Below are 11,245 nucleotides of genomic sequence, written 5' to 3'. Positions count from 1 at the left end.
CTAAGTAAGTTGCTTCGGTTTGTTCTCTGTGGCTTTTGTTCCTGGAAGGGTTTCTACTGCTTTAGAGGATGGGAATGAAGAAAGACAGTGGCCTCCACTCTTCAGTGGGCCCTCAAGGAAAAGCAGTCCATCACTTTTGTCTCCCTGGTTTCTGTCCACACTCTGTGATCACCCAGCTTGTGACCAAGTGTTTTTATTTCAGGCATGTGACCCCAATTTGAGTCTCCAAACTCTGCAATGTGCGACTATACTACTGCTCCTGGGGGGACGGGAGGGGGAATCTCACCGCCCTTTGCCGGGGCCCTGCTGGGAGTGGTCGACTGATTGCACAGCAGCAGTTCATGGTTTATGGCAACACGGAGCTGAAAGCCCACTCCTTGGCTCACGGACTGCAGCTGGCTTCCCCACTCTGAATCTTGGGAACTCTGTAGCACTCAGACACCCCCGTTCTTTCTGTGACCCCAGGGGATCCTGAGACCACACTGTCCCACCTAGCATTCTGCCCTGCTTCACCACCCGAGCACCTTCTAAATGTCCCTCACCTGAGCAGACTTCTAAACATTCGGATTCTGTGCTCCACTGCTCTATCACTTTCCAGTAGCTGCTAACGGAGTCTCCCTCCCTGCCATGGTTTATCTTCCAACTTATCGCCAGATTCACTTCACACCTCCTACCTTGCAAAAAGTGGTCACCTTTCTATTTGTAGAATTGTAGCAATTATGTTCTTAGATCTTGGGTTGTATTTACAGGTGTTCAGATGGATTTGATAGCTACACAGCTGAATTCCAGAGACCAGATGAAACTAGGAAGAGTCCCCTCTTCCTTCCTTCTATAAATTGAAATTGAAATTATAAAATTTTTCTGTGACTATAAGGCTTTAGTTATCTACGCTTTTTAGTACATGGTTGATTAAAAAACACAAATGTATTACAAATGCTGATCAGTAATTATTAAACAATATACAGTAGTCTTAGGTGGAAATCTGCATTTTAGGTGGGACTTTAAAAAATTAGTTCACTCATTTAATGAAGAAAATTCATTATTGCTAGAATGAGAAAATGATCAGCATCAATACTATATGTATTTATCTTTTTTTTTTTTTCCCAGTTGTAAGCCTCAAGAAATTTCATTCACAGAAATAAGTTAATGGGACTGGAAGAATTTTTATTAGGCATTGTAACCCAATTCTTTAACTGATTTCTGAGGTACTTGACAAAAATGTCCTAGTACTATTTATATATATATTTATTTATTTACTTATTTTAAGAATTAGTGACAACTGGCTTAGTTTTGCTGCAATGATGTTGACAGCGACAGAATTAGAAGCTCCCTGACCTGCAAAAGGATATGGTACCAGTCACTAGAATTATTTACATTCTCAGCATAGATACCAATATTTAAAATAATCTTTGTGATGGACATCACAGAAGGCAGTTTTATAGATTTTATACTCAAAACAGTGGGTGGAATGTAAACTCTTTTTCTTTAATGGGAGAAGGAGCTTAGAAAGAGGAGATGGGAACTTGTCATTTCAGAATAATAGTTGGCCAGAGATTACCAAGGCTATCAAGTTTATCAGTTTTAGAAATTACCAAGATTACCAGTTATGATATGATTTTAAAATGAATACAAATGAAATTCAAAGATAGAAGGGAAGCTGATTCCCTTAAAAATTATTTGAATATATACCTATCCCTTGAAAACTCTTTACACATCCCAGTTTGAAATCACTGGTTTATCCCCAAATCCACTGTGTGATGATGCTTGCCTGAAGTCTGATACCAAACTGGGCTGTGGCAGTCGGGGCTGATGTGGGCATAGTCAAGCATTGAAAGTGTTGAATTAATTGAGTTTAAATAACTCTTACTTATTTTGTTTCATCTTCTGGGTTAAAAAGAGAGAGAGATGCTGTTCTGAGAAGTTAAGAGTGATTTTGAAAGACCATGCTATGTCGATTCCTCGTTTATTATGTTTTTTAAATTGTGAATTTGTTTATTAATTTTTTAAAAGGTTTTATCCATTTATTTGACAGAGAGAGTGATCACAAGTAGGCAGAGAGGCAGGCAGAGAGAGAGGGGGAAGCAGGCTCCCTGCTTAGCAGAGATCCCAGGACCCTGAGATCATGACCTGAACCAAAGGCAGAGGCTTAACCCACTGAGCCACCCAGGTGCCCCTTAAATTGTGAATTTAAAAACTAAAACTAAGTTTTAAAAATCAAATTTAAAAATTAAAAATTAAGCTGACTAACTGTAAATCTCAGCGATCTGAGAACAAGTTTTATTTATGCTTACTCAGTATGGTCATTGTATAGGTGGGCTATGGCTCTGCTCCTTGCTTAAGACTGTGACAGCACAGCTCTTCCTTGGGACACGTGGTTTCTTAGCAGAGGGAAAAACAGGCCTAGAAAACCCTGAGCAGTGTCTTAAAACTTTTGCTCCAAAGGGACTGTCATCACTTCTTCTGTATTTCTTTGGAAAAGTAAGCGTAGAGCCTATGCTGAGTCCAACACTGATAAGGATACACAGACTTCCTCCAGGAAGGGGCAGCAGATATCCTGACTGATGTGATAAAGCCCTTCGCCCGTGAAAACCCAAGTCCAAGAACACTGACTTACAGTAAAGAGATGGTGATCATTTTCTAAAATTGTTACATTAAAATATAAATATATAAAATATAAAAATATTTATTTTAGTTTTAAAATTGCAAATTATTTCCAACATACAATAGAGATTAACATAACAAAAATGGGAGTACTTATATCCTACAATTACCAAATGTTAACATTTGTCATATTGACTTCAGATCCCCTTGTTAAAAAAGAAATAGGGGCACCTGGAAGCTCAGTGGGTTAAGGGCTGACTTTTGGTTTAGGCTCAGATCATGATCTCAAGGTCATGAGATGGAGCCCTGCGTTGGGCCCAGCTCTTGGTGTGGAGTCAGCTTGAGAGTCTCTCCCTCTCCCACTGCCCTCCTTGCATGCGTGCTCTCTTGCTCTCTCTGTCTCTAAAATAAATAAATAAATAAATAGAATTTTTTTTTTTTTAAGATTTTCTGTATTTATCGGACAGAGATAGAGAGCAGAAGCAGGGGGAGCAGCAGGCAGAGGGAGAGGGAGAAGCAGACTCTCCACTGAACAAGGAACCCCATGCCAGACTCAATCCCAGGACCCTGGGGTTATGACCTGAGCCAAAGCAGACACTTAACCGACTGAGCCACCCAGGAGCCCCTAGAATCTTTTTTAAAAGAAGAAATAAAACATTGTAGATGAAGTTGAAGCCCACCACCAACCTCGTCTCATTCCTCTTTTAAGCCCCTACCTTCTAAGAAGTAACTATCCTGATGTGAGATTTATTATATTTATTATATTATATATATAATATGTTTATTACAAAAGTGCTTTAAAAATATACATAATGTAAAATGTACATGTCTTTAGCATTTTACTCTTTCTACTCAATATGGTAAATCTTAGATGTATCTGTGTTGATGCGTGCAGATTTAGCTATTTCACTAAAAGTATTCAGTACTATGTGATAATGAATATGTCACTATCCACGTTGTTGGAACTTTGCTTATAGCTTCTTGTTGTTACAAAAATGAAATGACCAACAACTTTATGTGTGTTTCTGTGTATAAGACAAGAGTTTCTCTAAGATTTATGTCCTCAAAACGATCAAAACACTTCACTAGAGTGGCCTTGCGGGGTTGAAAGAGCGAATTGCTTTTGCAAATCAAGTTGAAGCTTAGAGATGGCAGCTCCGAAAGGAAGAGTGAACAGACATGAGGCCCAGCGTTACCTGAAACCTTCTGGGCAGAGAGTCAGAGACAGCCTGACAAGACTTCTCTGGGCCCCTGAGACACGCACAAAGCAGGGAAGACCATCGCCCTAGAGAACTAGAAGTTTTCCTTGGGCTGCCCGTGCTGCGTTGAATGTGGGCCTGAAAAACCTGCCGGTGGCTGGATGAGGAAGACCCAGTAGGAGATACCAGGGAGGTTGAAGTGGGTCTAAGGAAGACACAGTGGGTGTCAAAAGGGATAGGAGAGCAGAAGGAAAAATGTACATCTCCGCCGAGGTCAGCTTGAAGAGTCGAGGACTGAGAAGCCATTTGTCCTACCCCAAAATGCAATGCTGTGTGGTTGCAGGGAGTCGGGGAGGACCATCGTGAAACTGCTCTGCAGGCCCGCATCTACTTCCTGCTTATTACATTCTGACGGAAGCCCGGTTTTGTTCAAGGGCCCACCTCGGCTCCTGCCGAGCCCCCATGCTTCAGTTACCGGGGCAGGTATCAGTGGAATAAAGGTAATCCTGTACCCCATCCTGATGCTCGGTCTCGAAATGGACATGTTAGGCAATTTGTGCCAATAATGGGGAGGGATTTTTCTGGAGGATCTCTGCAAAATGTCTTTCTTACTCCTCTGGAAGGCGTTTCAAGATATGTTTCTTCTCTTTGAACTTGGTTTGTGTGGAACTGTGATTGCTGCAGTCTGATAGAATTGGCATATGGAAAAAAAGAACCAAAGGGATTGGAGTGAAAAAGCTGGAGTCGTTCTGCCTCTAGACTTCCACTTGGTGCTTTGTAAGCACCAAGGCTCCTTGTTATTGAAGCCAGTCTGAAATATGTGTTGTTTTTTTAAAAAGATTTTATATATTTATTCATCAAAGAGCAAGCACAAGTAGGGGGAGCAGCAGGCAGAAGGAGAAGCACGCTCCCTGCTGCGCAAGGGACTTGACATGAAGTTCGATCCCAGGACCCTGGGATCATGACCTGAGCTGAAGGCAGAGGCTTTAAACCACTGAGCCACCCAGGAGTCCCTGAAATATGTTCTTAAGTACTTGCCACTAAAAGTACTGCTTCAAGAGAGTGGCAAGAAGTGTGTGGTGGGGGAAGGGAACTGAATTGACCGGTATTATTCTGAATTCACTGAAATTAATTTATGCCACTAGGTAGAATGAAGGCTTAAAATAGAAATTAATTTCAATCACAGAATCTATATAAGCAAAAAAATAAAAATAAATAAAAAGAGAATGTATACAAGCAGTCCTTGCTTCACACTGACAGGCACACGTCAGTTAAATAACACCAGTCTCCCCGCCCCATAGCTGGCTTAGATTTCAGTTACTCTGATATAATATGCTATATTAACCTTGAGTAATTGCCTAAAGTACAAACTTTGCTGCTTCAGCCCACAAATCTCTAAACCAAAAGCAGATGCCCATCAGGACCAACGTCCAGTATCACTCCTTGCCAGGTCTGTTGTTCACACAGAGTTCTCAGTTCACACAGACAGCAAAGCTTAGTCATGTTGCGTCTTCTTCCCAATGATAAGAACACGACTTTTTAAAATAAAATGAATGCTCAAAACAGAGAATTTGTCAGCAAAGATGAAAGTGAGGCAAAGAAGCAGAAAGGGATAAGGCTTGAGTTAAAATTTGAATCAGATAATCCACACAGGAGGAAACAGTGGGCAGTGTTGATGTTGATATTGATGACAGTGTTGATGTCACCACTCGAGAGATACTGGATATAGTGAAGGTGAGCTTATCGGCATAAGTGACGATTGTGGGGAAAGGTTGGAGATGCTCTGGGTAAGGGCTGCCTGCAAAAACTTTACATTGAGTGAACTCTTGGAGATAGTTTATGGAATTAAACGTACAAAGAGGGTGCTTTGATGGCTCAGTTGATTGGGCATCTGCCTTCAGCCTCAGGTTATGGTCCCAGGGTCTTGGGATTGAGCCCCCACATCGGGCTTCCTGCTCAGCCAGGAACCTGCTTCTCATCTCCTCCCTGCTTGTGCTCTGTGTTGCTCTGTCTCTCTCTGTCTCAAAGAAATAAATAAAATCTTTTAAAAATAAAAAAATTAAAGTAAAAGGATAAAATCTGGAAGATGACCCAAACTTAGAAAGGAGTATAATAATCCAGCAAGCTACAGGAAAGATGATCAGCACTTATCTCATTTATATGATAAGAAGCAAAAGCACTGGTCAAACGATTCTTGATATATTTTTTAAAGATTTCTCTATTTTAGGAGGAGTGGAGAGAGAGTAGGGGGAGGGACAGAGGCGGAAGGAGAGGGAAAAGTTCTCAAGCAGACTCTCTGCAGAGCTCAGAGCCTGACCTGAAGCTGGATCCATGATCTTGAGACATGACCTGAGCCAAAATCAAGAGTTGGACGCTTAACCGACTGAGCCTCGCAGGCACCCCCTTGATGTTCTGATGTTTTAGATTACATATTTAACAAATATTAGTTTTACTATTTTTTAATTTCCCTAAATATTTATAGTCAATAGTAAAGGGGCTTAGATGTTTTGATAGAGATATTTATTTATCTATTTATTTGTGGGGGTAGTGCGGAGAGGCCAGAGGGAGAGAGAGAATCTTAAGCAGCCTCCATGCCCAGCGTAGTGCCCAATGTGCGGCTCGATCTCACGACCCTGAGATCATAACCTGAGCCCAAATCAAGAGTCAGATGCTTAACCGACCTGGTACCCGGATAGAGAGTTTTAAAGATGACAAAACAATTACAATTATTCCTCCATGCATATTTGCACCTCTGCCTAAAATGCTCTCCTCCAACCCCTGATGTTTCTGTCCTCTACCTGGCAATCTCCTATGTATCTTCTGAAACCCAGTATAAATGCTGAGGTCACTTTGCACAGTGTCCGCTTGCTGTGCAAAGAGAGCAAGGTTGTATAATAAAGTCCCAACGTTCTGTACTCTCAAGTTAGTGATCTGTAAAATTCACACATGCTGAAAACTGGATAGTTTTGTACAGATGACTCCTTCAACATCTTGTTAAGAGATTTTGCCTTAGCTTGATAGGTGTGGCATGGTGAAGGGACAAAGATGCTGGATAGGAATATTTGGAGTCTTGGGTTCTGTCCTCAACCTTGTAGTTAAGTAGCTGTATAACCCAGGGTAATTTGCTTAACCTCCTTGTTTTCCATTTCTTCTCTGGAAAATAGGGGAGTAAATAAGATGATGTTTAAGGTTCCTTTGGCACTACATTTCTATAATTCTGTACCATTATTAGAGAGAGATGGGGGGGCGACTAGGTGGCTCAGTGGGTTAAAGCCTCTGCCTTCAGCTCAGGTCATGATCCCAGGGTCCTGGGATGGAGTCCCATTTCCGGCTCTCTGCTCGGCGGGGAGCCTGCTTCCACCTCTCTCTCTCTACCTGCCTCTCTGCCTACTTGTGATCTCTGTCTGTCAAATAAATAAAAAAAAAAATCTTTTAAAAATTGTTAAAAAACAATTTAAAAAGAGATAAAGGGGCTGACCCCCCCCAACACACTCACCCAAGAGTACTTCCTTTTGCATAGTAATGGTAATATTTATTGAGTGATTGAATGATTAGCATGATTTCAATGGAGTAGAGCTATGTATGATCCGATGCTGGTTAGAAGCTGTTGTTTCTGGGGCCTGGATGGCTCTGTCAGTTGAGCGTCGGACTTTGGCTCAGGTCATGATCCCAGGATTCTAGGATCAAGCCCTACATCAGGCTCCCTGCTCAGCGGGGACTCTCTTCTCCCTCTGCCTGCTGCTCCTGCTGCTTGTGTGCACACACTCTCTCTCAATAAGTAAATAACATCTTTAAAAAGAAGAAGAAGAAGAAGAAGAAGAAGAAGCAGCAGCAGCAGCTGTTGTTTCTGGTACTCACCATTTTCATGTTGTGGATGTGCTTAGAGCCTCCCCGATCTCAGGGTACACTATCATGTAGCTTCAGCTTGATCCATCTACTCACTGAGCATGGTGCTAGGCTCTAGATAAGAAAAACTTAATTTCTGCCTGGGAGTGTCTCACGGTGTGGTGGGGGAAACCAACTCATTCTTCCTGAGAGAGGGACATTTGAACTGGATTTTGGAAGATGCATATGCAACAGCCCACGAGACAAAGAGGAGTGGGAACAGGAGTTGGATCTTTTAGGAAGAGAGGGTGGGTGGGGCAAAGGCAGGGATGCAAAAGGGAATATGAGGAATGTGGACGCAGAGAGTGACATGATAGACAGAGGTGGCTGGAAGAGAAGAAGGGAAGAATGGTGCAGACAAGACTGCTGGGTTTTGTGTGGAAATTAGGAAACATTCTAGGTATTTCCAGCAGGAAGTTTTTAATACAGGAATTTGGTGCTTATAAAATCACTGAAGGCAGGGAAAACAGAAGTGTTCAGATTATGTCACCATGGCTGCTCCCCAGAGCTTGCAAGGGGTGCTGTTTCCTCCTGATGGTCGGGAACAACATGAAGCCATGGCCAGGATCACGGCTGGTACATGGTCTTGGACTAGACAGTAGCATCAAGTCTGGCTGCTGCAGAATCTCAGTGTGCGGCAGTCCGTGCTTGAGGAAGAACAGCCCCAGCTGCTTTTCTCTCTACCAAGTCCTGCACAAGAGGATTTATTTATTTATTTGTTTGTTTTTAAAGATTTTATTTATTTATTTGTCAGAGAGAGAGAGAGCAAGCACAGGCAGAGTGGCAGGCAGAGTCAGGCTCCCTGCGGAGCAAGGAGCCCGATGTGGGACTCGATCCTAGGACACTGGGATCATGACCTGAGCCGAAGGCAGCTGCTTAACCAACTGAGCCACCCAGGCGTCCCCCTGCACGAGAGGATTTATAACTGACAGAATCACAACTGGGACCTGGTAGCAAGGGGATCTGAGAAATTTAGTTCCCAAGCTTTCAGAACCTGTGATAAAGAGCTTGGAAGAGGAATGAAATGAACGTAAGGGTCAATAGACTATTTCTAGGGTCTAGAGCTGTGAGGGGAAGCTGGGGCCAGACTGTGAAAGGACCAGAGAGCCATGCTAAAAGGGTCAGGAAAATGCTGCATGGGATGCTCTTGAAAGCTCAGAAGCAGGGTTATGACAATTCAATTTATTTTATAAGCATTGGTGGGCTTGGTAGAGGCCATTCTTTTGGACTAAAAAGGAGGGGCCCCGGGTGGCTCAGTTGAGCGTCTGACTGTTGATTTCATCTCAGGTCATGGTCTCAGGGTCCTGGGATTGGGCCCGGCACTGGGCTCCGTGCTTAGCTCAGAGTCTGCTTGGGATTCTCTCCCTCCCCCTTCATATCTCCCCCTCTCTGCCCCTCCCCTTTCTTGTGCTTGCTCTCTCTCTAATGAATAAAATCTAAAGAAAATAATAATAAACTAAAAAAAGAAGAAACACAGACTATACTATTATTTATTAAACAACTCTTAGGTACCTAAAGCCATGCAACGAAAAAGCCTTCAGAGGTGTTTTTTTTGTTGTTGTTGTTGCTTTTTCTTTTTAGTGATTTGTGGTAATTCATTCTCCAGTGTTCTTCCCCATTTTTAATTGGGTACACATTTTATGGAAGACACTGTGAATACAGATATAAATAATGTATGGTCTCTGACTTTAAGAAGCTAATATTGATCCCTTCTCTTTTCAGTGAAGTGTAAGAAAGTTTTAGAGTTGTTTGGTGGATTAATTTATTGCTTCTTAAAGTGACTTTTGCCAAATTCTAATTTTGCACATTAAGAAAAAAAAAAAACGGTCCCATTATCAAACCAGTTTAAAAATGTTGTATATATACTGTATTTCTTCTTGCAAAAATTAAGTCTAATAAATCCTGTAGTAAAAATAAATTAACTGTTTAATTTTAAAATTACACTTCTATTTGACTCTTAATATCTATTAATAGTTGAGTTCTTCAGGGTGTAGTTGGGGAAAGACTGGGTGTTTATATAGAAGAACCAGTTCAGCTGAAGACTATAAGCAGGCTATTTACAAAATGGGATGGAAAGAATGGAAGTTTATAACTATTGTAACAGGATGTTAAATAGCTTGGCTGTAGCACCAAATTCTAATAGATGCGGCATTCCAAAGAATCGATAGAGCAGGTTTTGCAAATAAGTTATGCAACTATGGATTCGCTTCACCATAAGCCTTTAGGTTGAGCAAATGGAAATCAAAATGGATTTTGTGATTTCTTTGGAGAATTGTACTGTGCCTCCAAACACCTCTGCCTCCGAAGCAGGAAGGAAGGGTCATTGCTTGCCTCTCTTCTCTGGGTCAGACTCTGGCTGATGTAGGGCATATGGGTGAGCCAGTAGCTCTGGCAGCAAAAGGAAGGAGATGCTGCTATGAGTTTTGCCGGGGCTTCTCTCCAAGAATCAGGGCAAAGGACACCTCAGGTGGGCTAATGGCAGATGGTCCTAGCCTGGGACTGTTCTAAAATCCTGCCCAAGAGCCTGTGTGGAAGGGACTGCAGGAAAACCAGAGACTAAAGGAGAACAGCAGCTGGAGGAAAATGTATTGCCTGCATTGCAGGAAGTTCAGGCAAATGTTCCCACACTTCGACCTTGCTGGGCTTAGAAATCTATGCAAGTACGAGGAAGGGGAAATGCTCAGTAGAAGCAAAGATCCATGCCCTCTTTGCTCATCTTGAGCCCCAGGTGCAGAAGTTTTAAATGCTCATTTGCATAATAAATTGAGACTGTCTTTGTAACTTAAAATGACTGTTAGCAGTTCTATTATTGACTATAACCAGAGAAGACACAGCACCTGACCTAGTGTTCATACTGGGGCGAATGTGTTACCTCTGTTAACCAGGCTTAAAAGGAACACCGGGAGACAAAATCACTTTCATGATTACCTCATGAGTCCTGCTTGTTCAGTACACTTACACCATTAAAGACCAACAAGGAGGGGCGGATGGGAGAAGATATTAGTAGATGCCTGTAATAACAGCGCAACTCCATTATAACATAACGCTAACTGTATGCTAGTGAGATCCTAATACTGGCGTTTGTGTAGAAACATTTTTTTTTTTTTTTAGAATTTTATTTATTTATTTGACAGAGAGAGATCACAAGTAGGCAGAGAGAGAGGAAGGGAAGCAGGCCCCTGCTGAGCAGAGAGCCCGATGCGGGACTCGATCCCAGGACCCCGAGATCATGACCTGAGCCGAAGGCAGTGGCCCAACCCACTGAGCCACCCAGGCACCCAACTGTAGAAACAATTTTATGCTGTTTTCTCAATCAGCTAGCCCTTGAATGACATGGACTTGGACTGCACAGGTCCACTTACATGGACTTTTTTCAATACATACAGTACTGTAAATGTATTTTCTCTTCCTTATGATTTTAACATTTTCTTTTCTCTAGCTTTATTGTCGGAATACAATATCCAGCACTTATTTAAAATGTGTTGTTATTGGTAAAGTTCTGGTCAACAGTAGACTATTAGTTACATTTGGGGGAAGTTTGTTATGCTGGACTTTTCTGG

The sequence above is a fragment of the Mustela nivalis genome (assembly GCF_964662115.1).
Source record: "Mustela nivalis genome assembly, chromosome: 7".
NCBI classification, from domain to species: Eukaryota; Metazoa; Chordata; class Mammalia; order Carnivora; family Mustelidae; genus Mustela; species Mustela nivalis.
Note: the sequence above shows the minus strand (reverse complement) of the source record.